The 18,836-nt window shown below is 36.8% G+C and overlaps 1 long non-coding RNA gene across 1 annotated transcript in view; it reads left to right on the forward strand.

The window, feature by feature from the left end:
* LOC118012391 overlaps positions 1 to 6,831 on the forward strand; it is a 37,475-nt gene extending 30,644 nt beyond the window's left edge. The window contains exon 3 of the long non-coding RNA XR_004679683.1: positions 6,656 to 6,831. This is a non-coding gene — a long non-coding RNA (uncharacterized LOC118012391). The remainder of the gene's footprint in view (positions 1 to 6,655) is intronic.
* Positions 6,832 to 18,836: the final 12,005 nt, after the last annotated feature.

Consider the following 18,836-nt stretch of genomic DNA (forward strand, 5'->3'; position numbering starts at 1 on the left):
CCCATCCCTGCTGGGGAAACAAAAGCAATGAAAATTTCAAATAGAGAATTGGTTGTACTGGTTTTAGAGGACAGATAAGATGACAGAATGACCTAGAGGGAACACAGAGAGAATGATGGCAGGCAGGGAGCAACCACTTCCCCGGGGAGGGGGAGGTGGGGGAAAGAGATCTGGAGGCCCCAAATATCCTCAAAGCAAGTTGTTACTCTTCCAACCCTCAGTTCCTCACTCTTTAGTTTCCAGTGCCGATTAGGAAGCTATTATCTTTTAGCTACAAACTTAGTCTTCTATATTATGCTTTGAAATACTGGGGCTAGGGCGCCTGGGTGGCTCAGTTGGTTAAGCGACTGCCTTCAGCTCAGGTCATGATCCCAGGGTCCTGGGATCGAGTCCCGCATTGGGCTCTCTGCTCCTTGGGAGCCTGCTTCTCCCTCTGCCTCTCTCTCTGTCTCTCATGAATAAATAAATAAAATCTTAAAAAAAGAAAAAAAAAAAGAACACATTCTCTTAAAAAAAAAAAAAATACTGGGGCTAGAACCCTGCAAACTTCACCTTTCTTTTGCTTACCGTCTCCATTCAGTTCTGCTAATAGAAGAGACTCCAGGGAGACCATATGACTGGAGGAGGGAGAAGGGACTTGCTCCTAACTGTTTTGTGTGAGGGGTCTATTAATGGTACTCCAGCAATGGCCTTCCCCGAGTATTGGTAATTGATTCTAGTTTCCATCTTTTCCCCCATGGTCCTAGAACCAGCCATATTATGCCTACTCAGAGGTCTCAGCTCTAGCTGGAGACTGTCCCATCCTCAGAAGGGGTCAAACTCTATAGGATTCCTCATCTGAACTTCTAGGGTCTGATACCCTCAACCTCTTCCTTCTGCTAGTCCTTCCCTAGGGAGGGAGCTTCTCCCTGCAGTTACTCTCTCTGTGTTACCCTGTATTTTCTTTCTGCCTCTTGAGTCTTTCAATACCTACTTAACCAATTCTTTCCTTGAAATTCTCTTCATTTCTATTTCCTTGTCCAGACTCTGACGTATTCTCCCACATCCTTATGAGATCTTTGGATCTACACACAAAAAGTAGATGATGCATCCTTTGTGCACCAGATGTCCTAGAGAGTGAGGGAATCTGGGAGGGAGTTTGGGAATGTTGTGTTCCTGATAATATCCCAGAGGAAATCACCTTGAGCTTCTCATGCCTAACGTCACCATGGCTGGCATTCTTTGTTCACTATCAATCCTTCCATATGGTACATTCTAGGAAGGTATAGATCACATGGCAGCATCTAGCCTGACACACAGGCACTCATTAAGTTATCTGTTGATAAATCACATAAGTAAATAGGGCATGGAAATGTTTTCATGTGTCTGTGTAAAACTGATGACGATTACTTATATCTACTACTCAATAATGTGGTCATTCATAAAATTTATGCCTACATTTCAGTTGGCTTCCATGACTTGTTAGTAAAGAAGTTATGCAATAAATAGTTCCTTTGTGACTAGAAAGATGCTTAATTTACAAATACAGTCAAATACATAGGTTGTGACTTTTCCTGAGTATTAAGGAAAAGGAATGGACTTTATGGACTTTCGGATCCAGATTCATATTGACAGATTTTGAAGGAAATGTATAACCCATGCCTTATATTTTCTTTTGAATAGAAATATGTTCAATAGAAAATTCAGATCTAAATGGAAAATCACTATCTATTTTACAAAAGAATGAAATTCACATCAAACTATTTTTTTTTATTTAAAAGACAGAATGGGAGAAGATATTTGCAAATGACATATCAGATAAAGGGCTAGTATCTAAAATCTATAAAGAATTTATCAAACTCAACACCCAAAGAACAAATGATCCAATCAAGAAATGGGCAGAAGACATGAACAGACATTTTTCCAAAGAAGACATCCAAATGGCCAACAGACACATGAAAAAGTGCTCAACATTGCTCGGCATCAGGGAAATCCAAATCTCAATGAGATACCACTTCACACCAGTCAGAACAGCTAAAATTAACAAGTCAGGAAACAACAGATGTTGGAGGGGATGCGGAGAGAGGGGAACCCTCCTACACTGTTGGTGGGAATGCAGGCTGGTGCAGCCACTCTGGAAAACAGTATGGAGGTTCCTCAAAAAGCTGAAAATAGAGCTACCGTATGACCCAGTAATTGCACTACTGGGTATTTACCCCAAAGATACAAATGTAGTGATCCGAAGGGGTACGTGCACCCCAATGTTTATAGCAGCAATGTCCACAATAGCCAAACTATGGAAAGAGCCAAGATGTCTATCAACAGATGAATGGATAAAGAAAATGTGGTACACACACACACACACACACACACACTGGAATATTATGCAGCCATCAAATGGAATGAAATCTTGCCATTTGCAATGACATGGGTGGAACTGGAGGGTATTATGCTGAGCGAAATAAGTCAATCAGAGAAAGACATGTATCATATGGTCTCACTGATATGAGGAATTCTTAATCTCAGGAAATAAACTGAGGGTTGCTGGAGTGGTGGGGGTGGGAGGGATGGGGTGGCTGGGTGATAGACATTGGGGAGGGTATGTGCTATGGTGAGCGCTGTGAATTGTGCAAGACTGTTGAATCACAGAACTGTACCTCTGAAACAAATAATACATTATATGTTAAAAAAAAAGAAGATAGTAGGAAGGGAAAAATGAAGGGGGGGAAATTGGAGGGGGAGATGAACTATGAGAGACTATGGACTCTGAGAAACAAACTGAGGGTTCAAGAGGGGAGGGGGTGGGGGATGAGTTAGCCTGGTGATGGGTATTAAAGAGGGCACGTACTGAATGGAACACTGGTGTTATACGCAAACAATGAATCATGGAACACTACATCAAAAACTAATGATGTATGGTGATTAGCATAACATAATAAAATTTAAAAAACGTAAAAAATATAAATGACACTATTTTAAAACAGTAGTTTAGAAAGTGGGTATTACTATAAACACGTTAAATTTAAAATTCATGACTTGAGAATCTGTTAAATTTCAGGAGCTTGCTTTGAAAAGTATTATGCTATTGGTGATACATGAGTTAAAAAGCACATTTTGCATAACATGTGTGCAGACTGGTCCTCTAGTGACTTAAAGACTGAGGGTTGGAGAAGTTAAATGACTGATCCCACTCAGGGCTTCTAACTCTCAACTCCAGATTTTTTTCCTATATCATGCACCCCTCAGAGAAAAAAAAAAAAAACTGGTAGGAATTAACCTTTATTCATACTTACATGAATAATAGAATAGCTTTAAGTGATTGTACATAACAACATATATATATATATGTACATATATATGGATATGTACATATGCTGTTTTTAAGTCTTATCACATTACCAAATAAGGTAACGTGACTGGATGATAAAGGTTACCCAGAATTTGAGGGAAAAATACTCTGGGACTGAGTATCAAGACATGATTCTGGAGTGAGGGACATTGTGGGAGAATGAGAAACTTAGAAGCCTCAATCTCCCTCAAAGAAAGAGGATATTTACAGGAATTAAACACAAAACATGAAAGAATAAAGGCATCATTGATTTGGAAGAGATAGGTTCAAAATCCCTTGCACTCATGTTGCAGATTTAGGCATGAAGACAAATATTCTTCTGCAGTGAGAGCCTGCATATAATCCTGAGCTTGTTTTCCTGGTCAACCCCTGACCAGAGCAGGTGGATTGTTGAATCCTTTAACATTACGACTTGGTCATAGAAAAATGAAATGGTTGAGGGAACGGGGATGCTGTCATATGGACTTGTTTTACCAGATACTCAAAAAACACATACATTTAACAAGTTCATGTGGATCATTTATAAATATTTTTAAAATAAATTGCAAAATTCATAAGGTCATTATGGGTGATGATGGTATTTTCATCTTCAGAAATAGCTGTATTTGTAGTTACATGGTATCTTATAAAGTTCCATGACTTTATTTGCAGAGAACACTATTGAGAATGCTGTTTTCAATTCTCTAATTTGTTGAGACACATGAAGCTCTTTCAGACTTTTAGAGTGAAGCATTATTGAGATTTTCTACACAATACAGGAAACCTAGATAAGAAGGTTTCCCTGTTAATCTGCATGGGTAGATGTGCTCTGTGAATGCCTTCTGCATTCCTAGTGCCCACCTTGTGAAAGCCACTAAACCATTCCTGAGGAAGAAGCAAAATGATCCAATTTGAGACTTTCTTAAGAATCTCTAAGAGAAAAATGTACTACTAGCGTGGCATGGTGATTCCGCGCAAGAATAGAGTGTTTTAACTTACAATCTTAAAACCATAGACTGTCAGGTTTGGAAGGGTTCTTTAAAGTACTTACCCAACCAGTCGAAGTTCCATTGTCCCTCACCTTGCTATAAGGTAGTCATTCAGTGTCTGTTTAAATATCTACAGTGACAGGAGTTCCATCACCTTTGGAGATAGTTTATAGGGGAACCACAATTACTGGGACTAGTTTGACCTCCTGAGGTTAGAAGGAGGCCAAACCCAGTGATATGAAGAGAGTGCCATGTCACATCACCTTGGAGTTAGTATTCCCATGAAAAATGCCCACTTTTCGATTAATTGTTTCTCCTGTGACAGTTCATGTTCCTTTCCCATCCTAGCCAATTGTGTCAGCAGTAGGAGAGGGAAGTTTACCACTTACCCACCCCTCTGCCAGCCTCCTGCACTTAAAGATGCACCCAGCAATAACTTTGTAGTTGCTTATTTCAATGTTTCCCCAAGTGGGTTCTGTGGGACATCGTTCTCACAAGCATACTATATGAAAAAAGTTTCAAAGGGCAAATACATTCAGGATATGTTGCAAATCTATATGCTTCTCATTGCAATTCACAATGAACAGGATCATACTAAAAGCTCTAGGAAGCCCTTGAGAAAAGAAACCTGTTTAACTTTCTATAGTTTAGTATTCCCCAAACTTCTTTGATCTTAGAACCCTTTTTCAAGTAACATCTGCTAGCATTTCTTTGAACCAACCGTTCTTTCAAAATGCATGTTGAGAAATGCTGGCCATAAATTTACTGAGATGTCAAATCATACGAGGAGGATGGAACAAATATTTGGTCAAGTACGTTTTTAGTAATAGGAGATGTCATGTAATAAGAAGAAAAGACAACATCATCACCACTGTATCATTGTTTTCTGCCTTTGCTGTCCCTGGTTTTGCCCAAGTCCTCCCCTTGGGGTCTCACGATTTTGCTCATTTGTCTTGTTCTATGCATGAGCATTACAGCCTCATACAAACTACAGGTCAGAGACCATTTATAAGAATTCTGTGGAGCCTTAAAACACCATAAATAAGACCACCACTATAATGTTCTTTTTAAAAGAAGGGCAATGGGTTGGGAAGAATTAGCCAGAGCAACTATTACAAGCATTCACTTTTCTTCATTATAAAGACAAGTGGTTATATGGCATGAAATTCCTTGCCAGACAAAAAAATAAAATGACCAAAACACTTGATGAATATTTAATAATTAAAGATAATTTATTCTCAAGTGGAGTTTACCAAAGAAGGTCCTAGAAACAGGTTTTTTTTCTTTTTCTTTTTTAAGCTAGATGCCAAGCTATGGGAGCAATATAAAATCTTAGCAAGCCACACCGAGAAGGAAAAAAAAAAAGGTCTTGTTATTTAAACTATATTTTATAGGTAAATGCTTGGAATTGTGGCTTTCAGTTGATATTTCCTTGTTATGATTAGGTGGTATTTGCAACAAGGGTTTAATACTCTGACCTGTGTTTTATTACTTATCAGTAATTTTATAGCTAACGACCAAACTAAAGCAAAATCAGAAAATGGACACAATTATGGTAGAATTTACAGAGAATACAATTCATCTCCTCTGATAAGGCAATATAAAATCTCTCCATTGCTATAATGGGTCATTCTCAAATGGGGGTTCTCTAGATTGTTTGATTAGACAACATTTTAAGAATTAAGAGAAAACGCTCCTATAATGTGGTGGTTTTGTAACAAGAAAATAAGGTTTCCTTTTTTAAATCTCCTTTTTTGGACATGTGCCAATACTCTTCATAATGATAATTTGATAATTACTGTATTTCTAAGTTGAGGAAACTGGTAGAAAATAAAATATCCTTTGTTGGCAGTCAGTAAATGTTAAAAAAAAAAAAAACCAACAACCCTGAAAACAGAATCAGCAGGGTTCTTCAGAATATAAAACTGAGAAAATGGAATTGACTGAGATGTTGCCCAACAATAATAATTTATGAATTGTAGTGTTTTATATATATATATATATATATATATAAAATTCACACACACACACATGCATGCACATACTTACACATATACAAGAACCATTTCCAAGAATGTGTATTAAAATTTGATAGGAGAAAAAAATAAATGGGGTCTTCCTTTATTTTATGGTCTTTAAAATTGGAAATCATAAGAAGTGATTTCACATAAAGTACTAAGAAAAGCAGATGAGAAGATCTCTGCATTTATTTCAGTGCTTTGACTATGAAACTAGCAGGTATTGATTAAAAGTTGTTATACTGATAGGCATTCAATAAATCATGTGGAATGCATTTGTATTTTTAGATTGAGGAATATGTCTGTAAAATTTCCTAAACATAAATACCATCTCATTACAGCCACCTGTGGTGTTCTGAGAGGGACAGGGTGGGCTTTTGAATCCCAGCTCTGCCCCTCATTAGCTGTGTGATCATAGGCGAGTTACAGACACCTCTGAGCGTCCACCATTGGTTATTGTATGCAAAACAGATGTAACAGCGGCATCCTCACTGGGCTGTGATCATGACTCATACAAGATTCCAGAGTGTCCTCCCTTTAGTAAGTATATAATAAATCTTGTATCTCTTTCCGTCTCCTTCTCTTTCTTCTTCTCCTCCTCCTCCTTCTTCCTCTTACCTTTCCTTTTCCTCCTCCATCCTCATTGTTACTAAACTCCCTGCTATTGACATCTCATTTAGAATTACCATATCTCAGCTCTCCATGGAATCAGACTTCACTAGGTCAAAGGCAAACGTGCCACAACTGCAGTTATCAAAAATAGAGTGACCTTGACAGAGTAATGAAAAGACGACACAAACGAGAACTGTGGTGCCTCAGTTCCCCAGACTTTTTCCTTCCATGAACTCCACGTTAAAATATGTCCAGCGATGCAATGGAAGGATTCCTAAGGAGGCTCCCAGAGCAGCTGGCTTGAGCACAAGGGTGGGAAGCGTGTCTCCGTCTGGTCTGCACTGTCCCGGCTGAACTACCTGTCTCTAGCTTCTCTCCCCAGCTTCACCGCCCTCACAGGCAGCGCGGGTTGGGGAGTTGGGGGGGAGGGGGGGGTGGTGTGGAGCGAGGATTTAAGAATTCAGCAGCAAAAGTTGAAGAAATTATGAGGATTCTGACATTTAAGAATTTCTTTTTGCAGTGCCTTATAATTTTTAAATGTCAGAGAGAATTGGAGTGGCTATTAAGTCAGATCCTAGCACAGAGTTAGGTCAGTTTTATTTTACTAAAACCGGCTTGTGTACGTCTTGTAAGTAAATACCGTACTCCAACGTGACCATCTCTTTTCCTCACCTGTAACTACTCTGTCATTGGTTTTAAGATTAAGGGCCACGATTTCAAAGATATAGCTATAAAAACAAAAGCAGAGTCACTTTATTGGCTATGGGCTTTGTTTTTGTTTTTGTTTGTCTATTAGGGCAATAAAACAAGAAAGAAGCTAACATGTTCGATGTGTTTCACATCCAAATAGTTCTATTATCAAAAGCCTCTTCAATAAGCAGCATAAGAGCACCCCATTCAGAGACCCCAGAGTCTCCTTTAGAGTAATATTGATATTTAGATTTTCTATAGAAATTAGGCTGTTAAATAGTGTTCTTTCAAAAGTAAACCCAAAGGAAAAAATCCACGAAATTACATTTTCACTTAATTTACTATCAATAAGAGGAAAGAGAGTTTTAAAATCTGTAACAAACACCAAGTTACTAAGTATGTGACCTGCTAGTAGGAAAGGGAAATTCTAGATGTACAACTGAATCTGCTCTTGAAGTTTCTCTGTGATCTTGTATGTACACAAATAATTTTTGAATGATTGCTTCCCCATCCTTAAGGTGTGGTCCGAAGGCCATATTCCTAATGAAATTTTCCAAGACTCCTCCAGAGGGGAGCATTTTCTTTCCACTCTGAATTTCCAAAATGTTTTTTTCTCTACTTCTCTTTTATTGCTTATTAGGTTTTACATTATGTTGTCATTATTTCCATATTAGCTTTTACATTATGTTGTCCTTATTTCCTATTTAAATGCCAGTCCAGGAAAGCAGAGCTTTTTGTCTTAATTATTTTTATATTCACCATACTGCCTTACATGAAATAAATACTCGTATTATTAAATATGTGAATGAAGGAATGAATGACTCCCCACTTGAAGTCTGTTACTTTGAGACTAACTGCCAAAGTGAGACATGCATACACACACACCCCTATACATGCACATTCAGTCAAGAGTGATCTCATTCTCTTTCACTCTCTTCCCATATTTCACTCATTAAGATGCTGAATGAAGCTCAGAGAAACCAAGTACTAAAAGAAGATACACAATATGTCCAAGAACGCTCGTGAAAGTGTTTTTCAACTGGAAGAAAACTTAAAGATTATATTGTTTGATACTTTTACTCTTTCCTCAACCATTTATGTATGCATGTACATATTTATGTATGTATATATGTATGTATGTGCTTTTCTATTATTCTATTATTTTTAACCAAATAAGAGGCTCAGAAAGGAAAGTGATCAGTAAAGGCCATATCAGGACTTGCTGGCAAGAACTTGGACTAGAAGACTGTTCTCCCCGTCGCACATTATAGAGCCTGGAAATGGTATTGTTTCTGTGATACACGAACCCAGTAGTAGCTTTTCCATTTGGCTCAGCCAAACCAGTTCACGCACATTACATAGGAACTGGACCTGTCTGAGAATGCCCTATATGGATAGGTCTGGAAGATTTAGGGGAGACAACACATGTGTCTATGATGGCAAAAACCACTGAAAACATACAGCCTACTTTTTACCTTTATCTTAGTGTATCACTTTCCTCTTTTTATGAAAGAATCTTTCTAGATACCACTGCTTGCGGTTCTCACAACTATGAAAAAGATATGCATTCTCCCATTTCTTCTCCCACCTTTGATGAGGAAAGGGAGAGCTGTTTAAGTTTATAAACTGAATTGGAGACAGAACCAAGGTTTGAACCTAAACGTTTCAAGTCATAGCCTGCTGTCCTTCATTCTGCTGTCATCCCCTCATGTGTGTGGGATATCACATAAAGAACCTAGAAAACAAAAAAATAATTGTGTTTCTGTAGAAATGTTAACCATTGTCCTAATAAAATACTTTTCAACGGAGGAAATGAAAATATTTTTTGAACTTGCAATGTGTAGACCCCGGTGGCTATGCTTTATAGGTCAGGGAAGTTAGAGAAAGCCCTTTTATTGTGTTCTTTTTCCATGCCGAGACTCAAGCCTAAACAGTTAGCCTATCTTTCTTTAGTGATCCTGTTTTTGTTGGCTAATTGAGTTTCGTTTATGATTTTATTCGATATGTCAGTAGCTTTTTATGCAAACAACAGCAACAAAATCAAACACAGAAATATAGTATGTGAATACCGGATAAACATGGTTGAGAGTTTGAGGTATCTTTCCAAACTTTTTATGTAATATAAAAGTACATTATCTAAACATGTCATATAGGGATATTTAAAAATTGAACTGTATGTGGGCACCTGGGTGGCTCAGTTGTTAAGCATCTGCCTTCGGCTCAGGTCATGATCCCAGAGTCCTGGGATTGAGCCCCGCATTGGGCTGCCTGCTCAGCGGGAAGCCTGCTTCTCCCTCTCCCACTCCCCCTGCTTGTGTTCCCTCTCTCACTGTGTCTCTCTCTGTCAAATAAATAAATCAAATCTTAAAAAAAAAAAAATTGAACTGTATGTGTATCATTCTATAATTGCCTTTTTAACTTCACAGTATGATTTCTAAACTGCATTTAACCCTACTCCTAGTACAGATATTTAGCTTATTGGTCATTTTTTTGGTTTTGATTTTGTTTTGTTCCATTACTAGATGAATCTACTATGGGTATTCTGTCCCTTCCACATTTGTATGCCAATGTAGCTGTTTTCTTATGACAAAATCTTAGATGTAGAATAGCTGGGTCGTGCAGGGGAGGTTCCCCAACAGCACACTGTGACATGAAGGTTGCATTTAGGCATATTAGGAAGTGCCCATGGGGTCAATACCTGGGGAACGGAACGGAAGGGAAGAGGACTTTGAGAAGTTGGTGGCCATGCAGTCTCAGGGAAAGCCTCGGCTGACCCTATAGGGAAAATTTAAGCTGGGATGCCCTCTCAGAGTTGCCTTTAGCTGGACTGAGGTGGACGGTCCCAAAATTGATTAGTCACTGGATGTTGGCTGCCCAAGGAAGGAGGCCAGCCTGCCCTTGAGCAAGGTGGTTCTCTTCAGCCAGAGTGATTCCTGAAGACTGTTGACAGCTGAGGGCTGTCTGCCGGCAGCACGGCCAGCAGCTGGGGGAATGAGTCCGAAATTTCTGAAAGGGGGTCTGGGTGGTGCATCCCTGCACTGTGTCAAAGGCAATGCGCATGATACAAATTGATATATTTATAAATTGATAAATCGTACCAGATTACCATCCAAAAATTTGTTAAAATGCTCTAATTTCACCAGGAGTATGTGAGAATGCTTGTTGCCCCAAATCCTTAACACTAACAACTGTCAGTCTTTATTATATTTGCCAATGTGATAGACAAAAAAATCCTCACTGTTGTTTTAATTTGCATTCATTTATTAGTGAGATTAATATCTTTTCATACATTTAAAGGCCATGCGTATTTCTTCTTTAGTGACTTGCCTGCTTATGCCTCTTTTGCCATTTTCTATTGTGCTCATCTTTATGCAGTAAGGATATTAACCATTTATTTGTCACATATGTTGCATGCATCTTCTGAGTTTGCAAACTGCTTTTTAATATGCTTTATATATCCTTCAATGTTGTCTTTCATATATTCAAATCTGTCCATATTTTCTTAGTTTCTACCCTCTATGGTAAGAATTCAAGATTATTCAAGATTATAAATATATCTTTACATACACTTGTCATACTTTGTGGTATATTGACTCCATTTGAATTTTTTAAATAAATATGTATAACATGATACTACAGTTGAAGTTTGTATTGAGGCATCAAGATATGATACCTTATTCTAAGCTATCTAGATGGGGCAGGCGAAACAATGCAGCTGTTACAATTTTATATTGTGATGGTTGCAGGACTCGTCAACCTCTCAATGATATCTAGGGTAGGTGAGGGTCAGGGGCTGCTGATTAAAGGAGTGGACATTGTTTAGATAAAGCTCTTCGAGTCCTGGGAATCTCACTATCAGCCTCAGCGGGAGGAGTGGCATGGTGGGGCTCCCTTCACTTTAAGGAGACCACTTAACTAGTTCAACTGTCCTCTGAAGTTTCAGGGCACAGTGGGTAGGTGTCTGATGCGGGATGGAGAACTGAAAGGACAAGTGACTAGCTTACTAGCTTCTTTGATGTTAGAATGAAGGGCAGATTGCTACTGAGTGGCTGATCTGCATTCCCAGAATTTCTTAGAACAGAGGTTTCTGAGTGTTTCCTATGATCAGAAGCTCCCCATCCCATGCCCCTCAACACAGAAGCATAGAACATGGGGTCGTCTTAGGTCTTGTCCCAAAGGGTCACTGATGAGGGCAAAGAGATATCAGCAGAACTCCGATTATATTTAAAGGAGAAAAAAGGAGACAAGACAAAGTTTATAATTGTAACCTATAAGCCTGCTTCTTCCACATAATAGTTACAGTAGCATGAGGCAAGGTGCTAATTTTTTTCATAAGTGTAGCCAGTTCTTCCAATATTATTTCTAAAACAATGTACCCTTTCATTCACGGATTTAAAAACCACTTTTAAAAAATATGTTAAATTTGAATATCTATTTACTTGTTCATGTATTCCACAATGTTCTAAAAACATACTCATTTTTCTGGGCGCCTGGGTGGCACAGTCTATAAAGTGTCCAACTCTTGGTTTCAGCTCAGGTTGGGGTCTCAGAGTCGTGAGATCAACTCCCGTGTGGGGCTCTGCACCCAGTGGGGAGTTGGCTTAAGACACTCTCTCCCTACCCCCCTTTATCTTCCCTCTCTCCGTCTTTCAAATAAATAAATAAATCTTAAAAAAAAAAGAATATAATCATTCCTCTGCATTGTCATATTCTGTTAGTAAAATGAATTGATAAACTATTTCAGTATCTTGTTAGAGAAATTTATTATCATTTTGGTCTAAACATTTTTTTCTCTATGTTAGCATTTATGTTTTTAAATGAACAAAATAAACTCAATTAAGCAACCTTCCAAACTGTAGTTATTTTATTGGAATTCCAACAAATTTCCAGAGTGTTTTGGGGAGACATCTTTTATAAAATTTAGACTTCCCACCAAATACTTGGTATATCTTTATCTCCTTCAGTAACTATTTATGGCTTTTTTCCTATATATCCATACAATTCTTATTATATCCAATCCTAGATATCATATATTTTAACTATTATGATGAATTGGATCATTCATTCTCATACTTGTAAACATCATAGGATTATATATATAGTAAGTATAATATATATTATATATATAATTATATGTGCTGATAAATGCTTAATAGCTGACTCTCTGGAGGAGTAACAAAATCCCTGACTTTTAGAATTTGTAATTTTTCATGGTATCAGTATTTCTACCATTTTATTTCTTAAAATACCTATGGGCCTCCATGCCACCAGATGTGGAATTAGGAAAAGTATGCTGAATTTACTCCTGTGAGCTGTTATAAACCAATTCTAGTGTATCACTCTTCCTTACATCTTTTCTAGCCAAATAATACTTAAATGATTATAATCAACTGTGATGTTCAAAGTAAACTTTATAAATAAGAATTTAGAACCTAATAACTAGAATCTAAGGACCTAGAAATTAAAATGTAGAGAAAAATTAAGATATATTATCCTTAAATGTATTTGTTTCCTTGAATTCATTACTCATCACTACGCCTAGTATACATTAATTGGGGAAGCATTTATGGTGATTTATCTTGGCCTTCTTCATAGGGGCTCTTGATCTCATGGTTTTTCTTTTCCTGTTGGCACCTGGTCTACGGTTGGCCTTGTAGATGAGTGAAGTGCACTGCATTGCATGTGGGGGTCTACCATACTCGACAGGCTTGAAGTCTGCATTTGACCATGCAAGTTCTCTGTGCCAAGTAGACTTTGAGAGAAGTGACTTCAAGCATAGGGTTCTTGTGAAATTCTCAAAGTTTTCCATGTGTTCTTTGTTGGGGCAGCTCCCCAAAGTTTCCTCTGCATCTGCTGGTTGTATTTGCGAGTGCTTGTGCCGGGTCAGAGTTAAAATTCACAGTGGGAATGTTGTCGAAATTAACTGGACTTCTGAACTTTTTTTTTTTTTTTTTTGCTTTCACTCATTTTTGTTGTGATGAACTAAATTTACCTATTAAGATGCTAGCCTCATTCTCTCATCTTTATCGCTCAATTAGGAGCCATCAATATTTACCTTAAATTAAATCTAAGGACAAATGCTGCATCCAGTTGTTTGGGACTCAACTGAATTTCATTCATCCATCATCTCTGCTTTCCTTCCCACTCTCCCAAATTGGAGTTATAGGTATTTTCCCAGCCACTATTTCATGCTTAAGGGTTTTCCAGGCCTTTTGGGGAATATAGTTCCCATTACTTTTGAAGTAGCTCCTTTCTTTGTCATATGAGTTTGCTAGGGCTGTTATAACAAACTACCACAGGCTTAATGACTTTAACAAGAAATGTATTTCCTCACAGTTCTGGAGACTGAGTCTCTCCTTGGCTTGTAGATGACCATTTTTTCTCTGTGTCTTCACATGGTCTTGTCTCTTTGTGTGTCCTCATTTTCTCTTCTTGTTAGAATGCCAGTCATACTGGATTGGGGTCCATCTAAATTATCTCATTTAAAGACCCTGTCTCTAAATATAGTCACATTCTGAGGACTAAGGGTTGAACTTTAACATATGACTTTTGGGGGGCACAATTCAACCCATAGCAACACCAGAACACCAGGGTTGACTTTTAAAATATTATGTATTAGTTGGCATTTTATTTCATCTCCTTATTTGATGATACCTAATCTGGTTTGCCATTCTTAATTCTGTCTTTCTTATTTTTATATTTTCTTGGACTTTTCAATAGGATATAGGGAAAGGGGGAAGATAAACACATGGACTCAAATTGCTATCTTTATTTTGAAATCTTCTGATGTTTTCCAGTGCCTGTGCAGGAAACAAAGAGACAAGAAAATATATCATCAGCGATTACTACTGTGGACACTTCTACCCTAACACCGAAGGGCATGAATCTTCAGTGAAGAATAAAACTGAAATGCTATCATATTTTGTATTCATTTGAATTGGTCCAAAATGTTTATAAACCACATTTTAAAGTTGTTGATTAAAGTATAATTAAACATTAGCATGGTTTGTAAAGTTAAAGATGAATTACAATGGAAATATTTGTGAATTTTCTGAGATCATGGCCATAATATCATAGTAATGCTAAGCATTCACAAATATTTCCATTGTATTAATATCTATATAATGTATATAACATAATATATTAATTTACAATATTTCTGCCTACTTGTATCTAATTGTAATCTTATTTTCTAGTTATATCAAAACATGAGTCTTTATAAACTACAAAAGCATTGTTAACAAGAATGGTTAAAAATGGGTCTTAAGGTTTCTTACTGTAAGAACATTGTTTGTGAATGAATTCCATTCTACCCTCTTGACGCCTCAGCCCACACAACTAATACAACTGCTCCCTTTAATTAAAATGAGAAAATATATTACTTATAAAACTTGGTCTTAAGCAGAGCTAGATACAAAATCTATAGTTCCCATAATGGGAGAGGCACTGTAAAATGGAATAAAATGATAAATTGATAAATACATTGTATAATTATTTGTTCCCCGTTGCTATCTATCTTTTATCACTGGCAAAAAGTACGAAAGAATTATAAAGCCTCAGTTTTAATAAAAGAAAAACTAAGAATTATATAACTTATAAGATCTTACAGTTTAAAAAGTTTTTGAAATTAAAATTCTTTTTAGATCTTTCTACCCTTTACATCATTTTTCTCTTCTCTTTATAATAATTAACAAAATCCTTCCAGATAATTTCTCCTGTCATTTATCTCAAAAGAGCCAAATCATGGAGGCGAAAACAGTTTTCAATGGCATGTCCTATTTTGTACTTGTCCACGGATGCTTTGGTCATACATTGGAAAAATGAAAACAAATGCAGCTGTATTATGAGATGAACTTTAGATACCAAATAAGTATTCCCTGGAGGGGAAGAAACAGAAATATGAGCTACTCTGGGAGCTTTTCAAGTCCTCTAATCTGTTTGAAATTATTTTGATGCCATTAATTGAAGATTAGAGCTTTCTTGTTGCAAGCAAACCTCAGTTTGGCATTCTGTACCTGCTGTCATAACAGTTGTTAGGATTCTGGAATCAGGATTTCCCTTTATTGTGCCTGAAGTACAGTTGGGTGTTTCTACTTACCATTACATTTTGACTCAAATGAAATGTTCACATTTCTGCTCATAACATAGATATTTTCTGAGAGGGGGAGGAAGGAATGTGGAGATTGGGGGAATCAACCCAAATGGGCCACTGTGCTCACATATATTTGATCATAAAGATTGGTGAAAATACTCTCTGCCTCCAAAGCTTTGCTTATAGGTTTCATATTAAATGAAAGAGACACAGTAATGCAGAGCTATATTTAGAAACCTATTCACACTCAAAGCATTTTCAAGATGTTTCTATAATAATATAAAAACCAGAAAAAAAGACTGCACCATTGTTTTATTGTGTTTATCCATAGGAATATAAAACCAAATGGCTGTTCCTCAGGGAAGTAGAGAATCTAATATGTATTTCATTTTAACTCTGTTTAAAATAAAGTATCAAGGTGCTACTTGGCTTTCCTGGACTCTTGGCTTATGCCCCACTTTTAAGGCAGTTTTTAAAACTCCAGGGTTTCCAGACTAGGTCCTGGGACACATATAAAGACTAGGTTGAATCCATCATAACTGTCCAGTGTTGAGAAGCAAAATAATCAAAATAGCATTTACCTACTAAATGTCAGATTCATTTCTCTATTTTTTATAACTCCCAACTACTCTGTTAAAGTAGGTTGTTTTACCCACGCTTGTAGAGGGAAAAAAAATGGACTCAGAGAATAATCATGGTACCCAGGTTTGAAACACAGAACTGTCTTACTCAAAAGGCTACATTGATTCCAATTCATGAAGCTGCCTCCCAAATATTCAAGCACCTATACTGATCCCATGGCTTATAGTTACTACAGTGCATATGAAGTCACAAGAATGGAAGGGAAGAATAGTTGAGGTGAATCACAATTCTAAACCTTCTTTTGGCTCTACCCAAGAGGTTCAACCAAGTAGTTGAACCACAGGAATGAAAACATATATATACATAACCTCTATAACCCATTCTCAAGGACTTCCTAATCAGGAAATGGCTTGGATGAATTACAGACACACTAAGATTCATAGATATGGAATAACTGAGTTCTTGAGGTAGTGTGTCTACCCCCTCAAGCTGCTTACCTGTCCTCTTCCCAGCCACCTGCCATGGTTCTAAGCATAGGAATCCTTTACATTTCAAGAACATCCATTGCCTAACTGGTCCAGTTTTGTCTTCTGCCACTCTTCATTTGATACAATATTGTGACACTGGCATTTCCAGGATGCACCATGTTCTTCCAAGCAGCCATGTCTTTGCTCAAGCTGACCTCTCCTTCTGGGATGCTAACACCACTACTACCTCCTTCCTAAATCCAGCTTGTCTACGTAGGGTATCCGATCAAAGGCAATTGTTTCTGTGGTTCCTTCTTTTAAGTCCTCAAATAGATCAAAGTAATCCTCCCAGGCTTCCACAATCTTGTATATATCTTCATTATTCAAATTAAAATGGTTTGTCTTTATCTTTCATTACTATTTCATTGTACTCTAAAACTCATTCTGACAGAAACAATGCTCTCCATGTCTAAATTGGTGATAGGATCAGAGTAGACCCTCACTAAAGTTTGTTTAATTAATTGCTTTAAAACTGATATAGAAAATAAGACTACAGGGTCCTCTTCTTTTTAGTTTTTCTTTTGGCAGAGAAACCAATATATATTCCAATCACATAATAATTAACAATGAAAATATATTCTCAAGATTGTCCACTACTGTATACATAAAAAGAGTATACCATAGTTTCAAGTTTCCATTTGATGAGAAAATTAAAGAAGAAATTCTACTATTAAAGAATTATTCTTTTTTTTTTTTAGAGATTTTATTTATTTATTTGACAGAGAGAGACACAGAGAGAGAGGGAACACAAGTGGGAGAGGGAGAAGCAGGCTCCCCGCAGAGTAGGGAGCCTGATGTGGGACTCGATGCCAGGACCCTGGGATCATGACCCGAGCCGAAGGCAGACGCTTAACCAACTGAGCCCACCCAGGCGCCCTTAAAGAATCATTCTTTTTAAAAAATTTAAAAATGGGAAAAATTCTAAATTCTTCAAAAAAATTTATTGTTTATTTTCCTTCCATGATACTCAGTTTCAGTGGCCCTGCTATTTAAATACTTAGAATTAAGTGATAACATGAATATAAGGTCAACGGATAGAATTTTTTCCTACTTTGTATTTAACAGTAGAACCTACCAAAGGGAATTACCAGAGAGCTAAGCCAATTTCCATGAATTACCATCAAAGGGGCTTTTGTGTGCTACTTTCAATTACAGTTTTAAAATTCATAGTCAGGAAATACTGATGCTCTGTTCTTTACTTTTTTGAATAAGTTAAAACTTGAATTTATTTAGAATAACACAATCACAATGAATTATGAATGTGTCTGAAAGGATTACCATTCAATGATATATCACATGTATCTCAACATAAATATTTTCTTGAAATGTATTGGGGAAAACAAAGCCCTTTTAAGAACTATTTCATAATGATTAGTTATACAGCATTTACTACATTGTGCATAAACTTTTTCATTTTTTAAAGATATGCAAGAATGTAACAACATAAAATTAATCTTACAAAATTCAGAGGGGAAGTTTCATACTCAAGATTGTAAGTTTAGAAGTGTCACTCACTGGATGATTTGTATAGAATTAGAGAAGAAGCACTTGGAACCATAAAGAGGTCACTGGGAAAAATTTGACAGTATCTATTTTGTTTTGCCATAAATAGTACTGTACTAAATATCCTTGTAGCTACATTTTTTTTTTCATTTGTAATTACCTTCTTTACAAATTTACTTAGAATTTTGGGTAAAAGAATATGCAAAATAAGGTGTTTTTTTAAATTTTATTTTTAAATTTTTTTCCCTTTTTTAAAAAAGTTTTTATTCAAATTCCAGCAAGTTAACATACAGCGTAATATTAGTTTTAGGTGTACAATATAGTGATTCACACATCACAAGTGTGCTTCTTAATCCCTATCACCTGTATAATCCACTCCCACCACCTCCTCTTGGTAATCATCAGTTTGTTCTCTATTGTTAAGAGGCTGTTTCTTAGTTTGCCTCTCTCTCGCTCTTTTTCCCCTTTGTTTGTTTGTTTTGTTTCTTAAATTCCACATATGAGTGAAATCATATG

The sequence above is a fragment of the Mirounga leonina genome, unplaced genomic scaffold (assembly GCF_011800145.1).
Source record: "Mirounga leonina isolate KUSES-001 unplaced genomic scaffold, KU_Mleo_1.0 Mir_151, whole genome shotgun sequence".
Taxonomy (NCBI): Eukaryota; Metazoa; Chordata; class Mammalia; order Carnivora; family Phocidae; genus Mirounga; species Mirounga leonina.